Source organism: Sander vitreus, chromosome 3 (assembly GCF_031162955.1).
Source record: "Sander vitreus isolate 19-12246 chromosome 3, sanVit1, whole genome shotgun sequence".
Lineage (NCBI taxonomy): Eukaryota > Metazoa > Chordata > Actinopteri > Perciformes > Percidae > Sander > Sander vitreus.
In genome coordinates, this window is record NC_135857.1 from 29,566,862 (window position 1) to 29,580,870 (window position 14,009).

The 14,009-nt window shown below is 41.6% G+C and overlaps 1 long non-coding RNA gene across 2 annotated transcripts in view; it reads right to left on the reverse strand.

Annotated features, from left to right (window-relative positions):
* Nucleotides 1-2,238: 2,238 nt before the first annotated feature.
* Nucleotides 2,239-14,009, reverse strand: part of LOC144515773 (uncharacterized) — a 37,627-nt gene continuing 25,856 nt past the window's right edge. For both annotated transcript variants that reach the window (XR_013501775.1, XR_013501776.1), the window contains exons 2-3: nt 3,384-3,435; nt 2,239-2,853 (exon numbers count right to left, since the gene is read on the reverse strand). This is a non-coding gene — a long non-coding RNA (uncharacterized LOC144515773). The remainder of the gene's footprint in view (nt 2,854-3,383; nt 3,436-14,009) is intronic.

Sequence of the window (14,009 nt, forward strand, 5' to 3'; positions counted from 1 at the left end):
GATTGGTTTAAAGAAATGCCAATAAACTAGAGCAAACATGCCACTCAAAATGGCTACAGAGCGGATTCCCTAGCTGCGTTCTTGAAGAGTGACCATGCTGGCATCTTGCTGAGGTCAAAGTATGTAAACAAACTACGGCGCATGCCCCCAGTGGCTGAGGACATGGTCAGGCCAATCAGAAGCCGCCCTACAGTCTGCACTGCTCGATGCAGTCTGGAGCTAGTTCCAGACCACCATTGTCGATGTCATCAATGACATCCGTGGATTCACTGAGTCTGTGGTAGTTTTAATTTGAAAAACAACAGAAGCAACTGTATCCAAAACTCATTCCACAACCAGAACCCATGGATTACCGGAACCATCCGGGAGGCCAGAAACACACACTGCAGCCTGGAAATATGGACAATTAGGAAGCAGCAGCCTACAATGTAAAAAAAAGAGAAATTAAGGAGGCAAAAAATGGACTACAGGAAGAAAGTGGAACTACAATTCCAGAGGGGATGTGGCAAGGTTTAAGAACTATAACAGATTACATACCTGAGTAATACTGTATGTCCATCTGGTGAATATAGGTCCAATATTCACTGTTCTTTCAGCTTTATTTTTGGTCTCCATCAGACAAAAAATAGAGATAGAAAAATAGAGAGAAAAACATCTGACTTTTTGCTCCACTGTGTTCATCAGCTAGTCACTACGTAACTGTGTCTGTGTGCTGTTTGGTGCTGAGCAGGTAGTGTACAGTGGGTTTAAAGAGCTTTTTCTTTGAAAACCGCTGCCTGCTGCACACGAAAACAACGCTATGAGGGCGGTGAGAGTGAACCAAAACAGTAAAATTGCTGCGGGACGGATAACAATAAGCTGAAACTCACTTTAAAACTAAAGCCAAAGAAAGCTGCAGATTAATCTGATACTTCTCTGTAAATTCATCACAACAAGCGACCCCTTTCACATTGTAATTTGATACTTTGTTAGTGTAAAACATCAATTACTATACAGCTTCTAAAATTAGGATAACATATTTTGATTGAGATTAGTAGCTATGGATGGTTGCAGATAACTCAGCTTTCATTTTCGCAGGTTTTCAAAACAGCTGCCATCATATCAATGCTGATTCATCATCTAAATGTGTGCTGGGTTACAGCCATTTCGCAGCAGAAATTGGCAAGCAATACCAGATCCATTAATGCAATTTCATTCTGGAAAGATAAAAATACACCCTATACTACAAACTCCTTTTCACTCCTTCTCCCTCTCACCCTTCCAGCCCTGCTCGTCCTCTCTTAAACACTTATTCCAGATCTAGTCCTCCTCCCTAACCCCTGCCCTCCCCTTGCTCTCCCCGCCCTCCTCTCCTCTCGCATGAGCCCCGTGCAGAGCCGGCAGGCCCCCCACGTCGCGAGCCTATTAACAGACCTTGGTCCGCTGTAATGATGCCTCTCCTTATGTCTGTGCAGCTGCTGCAGTGCTGAATAGTGAGGATAAATGTGGGATCCTCAACATCCGCATCATTGTTTCACTGCCACTCTCTGCTGTCAGGTGTGGTAGACAGAGGAGGGAAACGCTCCCATTGGGTTTTTCCGTCCACATTAATTTCATTTCTAAATGTTGTTAAGTGGCTTAAGCTGATATACAGTATATATCAGCTTCACCCTTGATATGTTGGGTGTCATAGAGTGTCATTATTAGTTGTAGTTTATAGTGGAGATTTCCAGAATTTCTTGCAGTAAATTGTTATTTTGTCACTTTCCACCATGAAAAAACAACACAAGTTCTGAGGGATACTTAAGATATTTTTGAAATATTTAGGAAATTAAACAATCAAAAATCATAGAATTGGGCAGCCATAATCCTAACAGATAAGAGACTTTCTATTAATTAAATGAGTGTGATGGATTTTTTAAAATCATACTACTCCGAGCAATGCCATAATTCATTTGACTCATGAATCTAGTGAAATGTAGCCAATGATAAAACAAGTAATACTTTGCTTGGTGAACAAATTGTAATACAGGAATTCTGTACAAAGACAGAAAGAAAGAAATGATGTTGATGTTGGACTCCAGGATACTATGCATCCTGATAAAGTTCCCTTGGCCTTTGGAATTAAAATAGCCCCCCCACATCATCACATACCCTTCACCATACCTAGAGATTGGCATGGTTTGGGGGAGGGAGGGCTATTTTAATCTGCCAAAAGCAGGAACTTTATCAGGATGCATAGTATCCTGGATCCATGAAATAACTGGCCTTTAAAAATAATAATCTGCCTGCCTCTATGGGAATTTAACATAGGGGTGTACTGACTTATGCCCCCTGTATTTTATGGAGGAACATTTATTTATTTACGATACATTATTCATTCACAAAGAAAATTGGTGTCCTTAAAGGTTGGATTTTTCTTAACTTTTTTAATTAAGGCATTAAGATCAATTTCCAAAAGATGATTTTTTTATTCCTCTTTTTAGTCAACTTTAGAATGGGTGTACTAATTCTTTCACATGACTGTATGTGTTTCAGCACATTTTTATTTGTATCTGTGTGTACATTGTGTGTCCATGTTCTATTGGACAGCAGACAGCTGCTGCAGGGTCCATCAGTCAGCTGCTGTATTTATAGGGTGATGAATACAGAACGCTAACAGCTGCATCACACAGGGACAGAGACAAAAAGTGAGACAGAGAGGACACAGGAACCTGACATGTTCAACACTCTTCTCTTCAGTTCTGCCAGTACTCCAAATGACTGTAGAACCTGTGCAAACTATGTGTATGCACAGTATTTCAAACATCCTCTTGTTGGCACATCAAAGGCAGAGAATGCAGGGGAGACTTTTGGGACATGTCCACTGAAGCACTGAGGAGGATAAAGTGGCAGTTGCAAATAAAACATTTTTAAAAAAGGAAAATGTCACTGCTTGGAGTGATACACGGTAGATGCAGCTGATTCTGAATGGAGCGTTACTTGTGAAATACTGTAGATTTACCTGTCATGTACAGTATGCTTCATTCCCCCATGAGTTTGGACATGGGCATGTTAGGAGAGCAGTAGCAAAGATGTTGTATGGATTACAACCACAGTGTGTGAAAATGAAAAAATAAATAAAGTGAATGCACAAAAATAAGCACTGTATCAAAGTAAACATTAGCTCGAGTACAGTATGTGTAACCAAGTATAAGGTGTAGGCAAGATTCTGAATCGTATTATTTTGAATCTGTGTTGTCTCTTTTCTCACATGCTGTATTACTAGTGATAATGGTCTCAATAACACTAGAACACAGACCACTACCAGTCTGTCATCCCAAAACTTCAAAACTCTCTCCAACACACTTGCTTTCATCTGCTCAACTATACCTGTATAAGGTATATGACACATGAGTACTTACATATCACTGCCGGGTGTCACCTGTAGGTTCTAGTCTGCTGTCCTGGCAGCTCCTGAGGAGAGAAATAGATGAGACAGGTTAATACCTACATAATCAGAGACACTATAATTTAGCCAACTGGGAGGATTATTCTGATGGTTAGTACTTAAGTGGATGAAAGTAAAATGTTGAATTTCAACCATTAAACAGTCCTTCCAGAAAAAAAGTTTTTTTGTGATTGTTGCGGGCAAAAATCCTTGATTATGCGGCACGTTTTCTCAAAAAATGCGATGGAATATTTATATGCAAATTTATGCAATTTTATACGATGAAATTGCAGGAACTTGCAAAAACTGCGGTTTCATCATGGCTTCATCGCGGGGTTTGCAGCTTTTCGATGATGTTCACGTCGCGTAATTACGTCACTTCATAACGTTCCCATGGCAACAGGGGAAAATGGCCGCTCTTGTGTAAAGTAAACGCAACATTTTTCAACTTTCTGCTAAGATATATGGGACTTTTTTGCAACAAAAATGCAGGGATTATGAAATCATGCAAGCCCCGCATATCTTGCGCGGAAATCGGCAATTTATGCGGCGAAAGTGCGGCGTATTTGAAAAAATGCGGCCCCCGCATAAATATGCGGACTTATGCGGCTGATTATGCATTGAATTATGCAATCGCATAATCACGTTTTTCTGGAGGGACTGATTAAAGGTGCTCTAAGCGATGTTGGGTGACGTCTCTTCTTGTTGACGTTCAAAGTATTTTCAAACAAAACGAGGCTAGCTCGCCCCTCCCTCCTCCTCATCCCGTCCCCTCTCCCTCCCTTCCGTGCTTCAGTGCACACTCCCCCCACCCCCCACCCCCAAATCCTTCTTGTCGGTTATTGGCTGGAACACTGTTTGTTAGGTTTCGTGGTGCAGGTTGGCGCAGTTTGTTTTTGTTGCCGTTTGTAGAGCCTGAGCTGTCTACAGAGACCGCGTTTTTTTACAGTGTGTTCAGGGGACAGGCAGCTAGCGGATAGTGAGGAGATGTTTGCTGTATGTGACAAAAAATGTTTTAGCCTAAAAAACGCATGACATCGCTTAGAGCACCTTTAACTGAAAACCTGACCTGCCTGTGTCTTATGACTAAAAAAGACAAAAGGTGGAGTCTTGTTATACCAACTGTCTCTTTCATTTTCTTCTCCTTGCAAATGTGCATGTTTTAAATTACAGTAGCTATTGGTCTAATGTTAAACGCATGTTGGAATCACTAAACACAGGCCTTAAGGTGGGCCCTGCTTTGACAGCTTTTTTGACAGGGTTTAAGTGTATCCAAATCTAGTGTTAAGACCCTCCTTATTTCAGTTTTGTTTATGTATGTAGCATATTCCCGAATGAATGTCACCACACAGAAAATCTGTGGCTAGATATATTCTAGCATAGAACGCTGTACAGTTTGCACCAATAGTGGGAGGAAGGAATAATTCCTAAGTATCTAATTGTCTGTTCCTGGGCAAGATTAGTCTGGCCCTGGGAGTTGGGCGACCTTTGGGTGGCAGATGTTTTTCGGAAGAATGTGGCCAATTGTACAGACAGCATTTAAACCTGACTGAGATCTGATCATGTGAGCCAAGCCATCTCCATATGTATTAAGTGTCACATTCCAATTGCATTGCCTTCTTCGTGAATTTAAACCTACATTAATATGATTTCTTCCTGAGATGAAATCTCCAGATACAGATTGATGTTTATATCAGTTGTAAATGAAGAGTGCTGTACAGTACTGTCCTCATTGCGGTCACAAGACGTTTCTATGTTGTCATCAAATTTGTTTGTACAGAGAATGGGAAAAGGGCTTTAAGGTATGCACACCCTCAGACTGGAATTTATTGCAGGTGATTAAACTGATATTTTGGATGCATGGCATGTACTGCAATTTGTTCCTTAAGATGTAACAATAATGTTTTGTGTTTGTTAACAATCACTTGTTTGTATATTGTGCTGCAGCTTATGATGGCCAGGACTCCCTTGGTATTTTTAACCTCAATGGGACCCATCCTGGTTAAAGAAAGGTTGAATTAAAAAAGGGGGTAACATGTATCCTGTGAGAAAGGACTATAGCTACAAAGAAGTAAGGGCACACCGAACCAATCCGCTGGATCGGGGCCAATACTGACCTTATCACACAGATCAGGTCAGATATGACTGATCTACAAATAAATGGACTGCATTTATATAGCGCTTTTCTAGTCTTAACGACTACTCAAAGCCTGTACAAACTACAGGAACCATTCACTTTTTACACACTGGTGGCCAAGGCTGCCATTCGAGGTGCCACCTGCTCATCCGATTCATACAAATTCACACTCTGATGGCGCAGCCTTGGGAGCAAGTGGGGGTTCAGTGTCTAGCCCAAGGACACTTCAACACGTAGACTGCAAGGCAATTGAACCTTCCGATTGGTAGACGACAGCTTTACCACGTGAGCCAGAGCCGCCCAAATATAGTTTCTTTGTCAATGGAATTATGAAATTCAGTGTTTCTGCTATCAGTCACATTCATCAAGTCATCATCATCAAAAACAGTTTTTAGTGCCACAGCAACCCCTGCCCTCATATTACCTTACATCAAAATTATTCCATTGAGTTCCACACAGTGTGGTGTAGATTTTAAATTTGGGGAAAAAAGAGCGGTGGTATTGGATCGGTGATAGGTATGAGAAGATACCCTGAGTTGAAGTATTGGCAACTGGAGAGAGAAAGTCACAACAGTACATCCCTACAAATTAAGCTTTCTTATTGAAGGTAAAGCCAGAGCAAGACATTCTCTGCTGCTTCCTGGCAATTACAACGGTGCATGCAGATGTGGCGACCAGTAGCTCCCATGAGCTTCGCTACATTTTTGTTTTAATTTGTTGTTATCTCATTCTCTGTAACTAATGCAGCATAAAAGCCAGCCAGCCACTGGACGACCTGTTAGTTGGCTAACGTTAGCTTGCTAACTCCACCTTACCCCGTCGCCACATCGTTCACAGAAAACGAGTCAAATAAAGCTGTCACTCGTGTGAGGAAGCAATGTGCTTTGTGCGGATGAAGTATTAAGTTAATTTGACTCATTTGGCGGCTGGCTCTCTGCCCTGTAATGTTACTACTCCACTGCTTGTTTGTCCGTTACTGCAAAACCTCACCTCCACGACTTGCTGGAAGTCGGCTTATATGGAAGTACCATGGCAATGGTACACATAAAATGGCTGCTGCTCCGAACATTCTGCTACATTGATTTAAACTGAAATGGCCTTTCTATCCATTTCATTTCTGTGTTACACTTACCAACAGTGTTTCTGTTTCTGTTTACATTCCTCCTGATGCAAATTTTAAAAATGCACTAGAGAAATGCAGTACTGGTTTTGTTTAGATTTTATGAAGGCCTGTGTTGTACAATGACAAATGAACCACAGACCTTGAAAATGAAAGAAAAGTGAGCCAACCTTTGAAGGAAAATAATGCTTCATGTGGAATTATTTGCAGGTTACAGGTAGAGCCTAGTGGGATCATGACTTAACACTATTTTCCACCGGTTGCGTTGCGTTCCAGAAGCGCAATGACCGCCTCGAGGCCATTCAAGTCCATCCTTGATATTCCACCACTTGCAATACTGCGCATCACAGAAGCACGTGTGAAGCGGCTGTCCGCTCCGCTAAAGATACGCGACAGGTCTATTTTCATGCAAGCCAGGGGGCATTCGGATAGCAGGAAGTCAAACAGGTAGAGCATCCAGTCAATTTACCAAAACACACCCCCAATATCACATACGTCTCCTCTATAACACCACGGACGATGAGAGATTCATTTTGGAGGTGGAAAAACAATAAACATCACACATCCTTTTTATAAGGACAATGTTAGAAATCATAAGGCATGGATTTTAAGTGCTGGGAGTGGAAGGTAGATGCTAGCTAATAAACATGTGATTGTTCTTTGAAGTATTTTTAGAGACAAAATCTGTGAGTCAGGCAGGCAAGATGCTCCACTTCTGAGACGCTCCCAGTGTGGTATGACGCATGGCGGGGGACGAGACAAAACCGCTGTGCAGCCGGAACGCAGCACAGTGGAAAATGGGAAGTGACGTTGCCTTAAATCCCCAAATTATCCACAAGTACCATTCCATACATTAACTTAATATCAGGGTGCCCTGCAGCAGGGTTCTGAACCCCTTACTGCTCCTGCAGAGCTGGTACAGACTGCGTGCAGCTTCAAAGGTTTGAGGCAGAATGATGCTGTAAAAGAGCAAGACATTAAGTCAGATTTCACTGCATAAATAAAAGTTGTAAACAAATTAATATTGTTAATACTCATCTTTTCAAAGTCATAGGCCTGGGGACGCTAAGTGGCTATTTCATTAAAGACAGATTTACTTTGTGTGCAGTAGTTTATAATTCAATGCACCATGGTCATGGCGGTAATGCTAATTGATTTCTAATCACTGACTGCTCCTCTGTGGAGGACACATCCTATCAAATGAGTGCGGCGCCTTGTTTACAATGTGTACAAGAGTCTTAATGAGGCTGATTACATGATGTTGCTGCTACCGATGATGACTGCAGCACAAAGACAAAGGAAGCCAACGAGAAAACGACTGCTCTGGATTTCAGTCGGATCCCGTCCTGGTGTATTCCATTAAAATAATGATAGATCCTATTGCACATGCTCAGTCTACATTGCTTAATTGCCATACGGTCAAAAGTTGGCTTTGTAGCGCTTTAAGGTTGGCAGAAACAAAGAAAGAGACAGCGACAGAGAGAGAGAGAGAGAGAGAGAGAGAGAGAGAGAGAGAGAGAGAGGAGTGGTTCATCCTGAGTTTGAGCTCAGCTGTGATGTAACTGTGGACGATGGCTAAGCCTGTGCCGCAGTCAATATCCTCAAATGGCCTCAACTCCCTCCCCCCCTCCTCCTTCCTTTTCTGTCTCTGCCTCCCTTCTCCCCCCCCCCATACCTTTTTCCTCTCTTCATGCTAGTGCCATTTATCTCCTCCACACCCTATCTTTCTTGCTTTTTTGCCTAAAAAATCTCTAACTACCCTGTTATTGCCTCATGCAGACTCTAATATTATCTTCTCCCCTCTTCTTCCCCTTTTCTTCCCCCCTCTCTTGATGTCAGCTTGTGCATGTGTCACTGCCTCTGCTCTCCTCCTGCCCAGCATCCCTCCTCTCCTCTCAGGCTGCAGCACTGACCTACACACATACACACTTAGAGAATAATATGTCCTGCTATATTCCCTTCAGTAGGACTCTGGCGATGTGAAACGCGTTAACACGTTGCAAACTGTCCACCCCCACAGTAAAGCTGTTTATTGGAAAGCCTAACTGCTTTTAATAACAGTATATCCCCCAGACGTATTTAGCTCTACTATATGTTTATGGCCCCTTCACACATCTCAACCTCTCCCTGCACCACTCTCATCATCGCTGACCTTTTAAATTCCCTCCCTGCTCATTTTCTTTCTCGTTTCCTTGCTACCTTTGCTGTCCCCTTGTGCTCGCCTGTCGAATCAGGTTTTTTTGTGTTTACTGCTATGGTTGGAGACAATATCGCTAATGCAGAAAACGTTTTAAAAGCTGACAAATTTGACCAGTTTATACATTGAAACTGATTATTTAAAACGTCAAATAATGGATGTTGTGTAACAATTTGATGTGTGTCTCCATACATTCCCGTATGTGTGTACTGTATACATGTGTGTGCCCATCCCTCTCTCCTCTCTCCTCTCCTCTCTCTCTGACTGATGGAGGGTGGGGTAATCTGCACTGGTTGCCATGACACCAGACAGCCCTTGCTTGGCGAAGGCACGTAGCTTCCTCTCTGCTCTATTTCCCCGCAGCCCTACACTCAGGAGTGTGTGTGCATCTGTGTCTGTGTGTGTCTATGAATCTGGGAGAGTCATATATGATGCACATGATGCACAAAGCGAAGAGGAAAAATAGAACATGGAGAGATCATATTTACTGTTTCCATATGTTGAACTGAGGGGGAAATAAAGCAAACAACAGCTATCTCAAGGCAAATAAAGGTTTTCGATGCAAACGTTTTAGATACATGGTACAGTGTTAAGATTGGAAATTACTACAATTACAATATTCAAATTAGATATCCTCGTCAGAGGAAGACATTCTGATGAATTATAGTCTGGAACTTCATCCATTCCTCAGTAAAATCGGAAACCCTAAAAAACCCAGTCAAGGACTCCCGGACTTGCATTAGACATTCACCACAGATGCATACCACAAATCTTATTTTATGAACCGGGTTGTTTCCCCTCTTCGCCATTTTTCATTTTTATTCTACGTCACTGTTGAGACAACTTGTTCTGAAACCCAAACTGTCAGGGGCAGCTGGGACTTTTGAGCGTCCCAGCGTTTTTCCAGACACGCAGCATCCTGAATCACCTCATATGGAGTCGACTACAGGCATTTGTATAAGATTTTCCCTCAGTTTGTTTCTTAATTGTTACACTATACATGCATTGGCTTTAGGAAAACAATACTGCAGTTGAAACACTCACTTCTATGACTGGCTAAAACTTATTTTTAGGCTTCACAAGTTTGGTATATGAACATATCGGTTCTTATTTCGCAGTTTCATTTAATACAAGATGTTTAATTCCTCCAGCAATTAGCTGTTCCCAGGCCTGATGCATTTACTTTTCGTAGTCTCAAAAGGCAATCACAGTATTTTGAACCACTCTCCTCCCAGCTCTTGGAATCCTAATAAAGGTGTCCATGCCAGCTCCTATCCATCTATCTATCTCCAGACTCCAGCCTAGATGAATAATTTAGCAGGCTATATTTCCAGCCATCTGCTTCCCTCTCTCTCTTTTTCTCACTCACTCACTCACTCACTGTGTCGCTTGCTCTCCCTCCATCATTCTTCTTTTCCCTTTTCAGTAAAGTCTCTCGGATCTTTCTTGTGTATGTGATCAATGATGGGGTTCCACAAGCAAACTCCCAATTAGAAATCCTGCATAATGTATATTTTTTGCATGTATATTATTATATTCAAGAAGCTTGCTGTTTTATTACAAAAATGACTCCATATTTACTGCTGGTAAACTGATGCTCTTTGGTGGACAACAGCATGATGCACGGACTCTCTAATGATCCCCGTAGCCATTGTGCGTTTAATAGAAGTCAGGGGAAGCTCGAGAATTAATATACATCCTGGATCAAATCATAAACCGTAATCAACATCTGCAACACTGCCTATCAGAGCCCAGCAGAGGTCAGCCAAGTTCCTCTTTCCTGTCAGCAAAATGAGCAAGCAACCACATGTTCCTCCACCAGCATCGTTTTTTATTATCTGTGTGCAACAATTACGCCACCCGAGTAATTGACGATCCTCTTATGCTCGCAGCTACAGTACAAGGATCACAATCTAAGATAATATTAATACATAATTGTTACATATATAGCAACTAGTTGATCACATGGTGTTTGGGATTTATGTAGGCAAATAAAAGCAGTCGGGGAAAACACAAGGACGGTCTCAACTCACTGAGGAGAAGGCAGGAAGGAAGAGCCGCCGGCCCAGCAGAAAGAAAGATAGGGAAAAGCTCCAGTTAAGGTTAATGGTAATGGAGAGAGGATCACAAGACAGAATTAAGTCAGGCTGATGATGCAGAAGACAATGAGGAGGAAGAAAACTGACTCAATACCTCGGATTTGTGTGCAGTTTTTGAACCACAAAACAGGATGTTTTTGAACCATAAAAGACCAGACAATATAAACTGAAGTGTGTATTTAGTGTGCAGAAAATAAAATCTGTTCTAATGAGTTTTGGTTGAGTGTGTTTTTAACCCTTCAGGTTTTGAAATCAGTGCTCATTTTCTACGAGTCAAATACAATTCCATTTGAGTTTGTTTATTTATGTACAGCAAGGAACCTATAAAAGAATAAAAAGTAAAGTAGAAAATCTGTATAGGGTCCTTGATATCCAGTTAAGTGATCAGTCATGTGACCTATAGTTCAACATTCAAAACAATATTATCATCATCCTTTAAAAAAATATTTACAAAATACCATATTTACTCTCAGTGGATAAAAACTGTACTAGAGATATATTCCATAAATGACCATAAAACACAAAATATGCAATATTACAACCTTTTTTTTTTTTAGAATAAAATAGTCTTTCATGTTTACCCATCTATGATTATGAAGTTTAAGTATCCATTTTTTCAATAAAAAGCAATGAATTCTGTATACTTTCTACCTCATTTTTCAAAACAGTATTCTCAGAATGATTCCATCTCTTATATACACAGTATATTATATATATATATATATATATATATATATATATATATATATATATATATATATATATATATATATATATAAATAAGATATATACATATTAAAGCACACTACTAAAAGTCACTGTGTCAAAGCTGGCCCAATTCAATATAGCACCAACCCAATAATGGGTTAACTGTTTACTTTTTAATACTTAAAGTGCATTTTGTGTACTTTTACTTAAGTAAAATTTTGAATGCTGCACTTCAGCTTATACCAGAACATTTCTACACTGTGGTATTGCTACTTATTTTAAGCAATAGATAAAAAAAACGTGTAGCATTGCTTGAATTCAGGCTGACACTGGTCTGCACCTCGCTGTGTCAAATTAATATAAAGATGTAAAACTGTCTATTCAAATGTAACTGCATGAATTTGCTCCAATGCTTTTGTGTTTGAGCGGATTTGCATGCAAAAAATTATCTGAAAGAGGCCCCCCCACCCACACACACACACATACACACACACACACACAAATTCTCTCTCCTCTGATCTATCTATATTCGTACTAGTCGTGTTTATCTACTGGCTGGCTGGCTGCTGACCCTGCAGGTCAGATTAGCTGGCAGCCTGACAGACAGACAGACAGACAGACAGACAGACAGACAGACAGACAGACAGGCAATAAAACTGATTGCCTGATTTGCCGGCTGGGACACGGTTGCCCCGTGCAGCCCCTGCAGCACTAGCAGCATCTATTACAAATATACAAACAGTCTCTGATTCCCTCAGACGTTCTCATTCAGCACGACCTGCGATGACCGGCTGCATGTATTTATAATCTGCTCTATCCTGCAGCAATTAAACCCCCTGAACCGCTGAAAACGGCACAGTCAGGGAAAACTGCGAGCAGCATGTCTGCTCTGGCCATCTTGTCACCGTGGTAATGAAACCGACTAGTGGCCAGATGCACTTGTAACCCTTTGCTTTCTGTTCCCTCAGACACCTCGCAGTGCAGGGACACTAAAGCCTCTGGCTCTTGGTTCCTGTTTCTAGGAACCGCAGTCCACTATGGGCTGAGGTGTAGGGGGGGGGGGGGGGGGTAGGATGCCGCATCCAAGCAAGGTGTGTGCAGTTATTACATATAGTTACTACACCGACTACATGTTCTCAATCCTTTACATGGTGGTTTCACTACAGCTGCAGGTTTTCTCAGTTTGGATTGTGATGTGCCAATCAAGTATGTGAACTAAACCAGAAAGAGGAAAAAAAGAGACACCATCCACCTATGCTATGAAATGACTGCGATTTAAACGAAACAAGTGGAAATGGGGAGAGAACAAGGGAAAGGAAAAGAGAGGGTGGGGGGCGGGGGGGATGAGGGGGGGGTGATGGACAAGGAGAGGAAGAAAAAAGAGGGGGTAAGAAAAAATTAGGAGAAAGAAGAGGAGGAGAGTCGAGACAAGGAGAAGGAGCGAGGCAAGGCGGGGAAAAATAGAGAGAGTGGAGTGAAGGGGCTCTGGAGGGGGAGGTAATGGGGAGATGGGGAGGGGAGGTGGGGGCTGCTGCTGCTGATGCTGGAGCACAGCGCGGCCAGGCTGAACCGAGTGAACTGCAGTGGAGGTCAAGGAGTCCAACATTCCTCTGGAACACTGTGTTTACACTGCGTAGCAGAGAGGAGGGGGGCGGGGGCCCAGAGAAAGGGGGTGCGCGAGGGGGACGACGCGCAGGGAAGGAAATCATCTCCCGGAGACACTCGTTTCAGGGAGGGAGTGTGTGTGTGTAGAGTGAGAGAGAGTGTGTGTGTCGCTTATCCTGTAGCTGTATAGTGTGCTTCTAAGGCACCAGGGTAACGTGATCCCCCCCATCTCCGCCTCCTCTTTCCAACGCTATTTAAATCAACCATAAACTTCATCAACCGTGTGGCACGTCCATTATTGAAATCAAAGGATTTAAGATGACATTTGAAAGTCTTTGCATCATTCTGGATGGGATTTGACCTGCATTGATGATGTATGTAATTTCCAAACTTTTGAAAATATGGAGGGGGTTTAATAAATCTTAAATAAAAATAAAAGTTTTTGTAGAGGGCATTTGGGGTCTGGTGCTTTCAAATGAAAGGAAAAAGGCAGAAATTGAGAGTGATTATTTGGTCTTCCAAGTATAATCGGATAATCAATATAAGATTTCAATCAAATAATAATTAACAATACTTTACTTTTTGATTTAGTTAAGGACAATAGATATATGACAATTACAAAATGGTTATATATATTACGTTAATATTTCATGCTAAATAACATGCAGTTCTTGTGTTGCCATTTTAAAGTAAATGCTGTTTCTTAAATTGTTTAGAGAGAAGCTAACAATCCT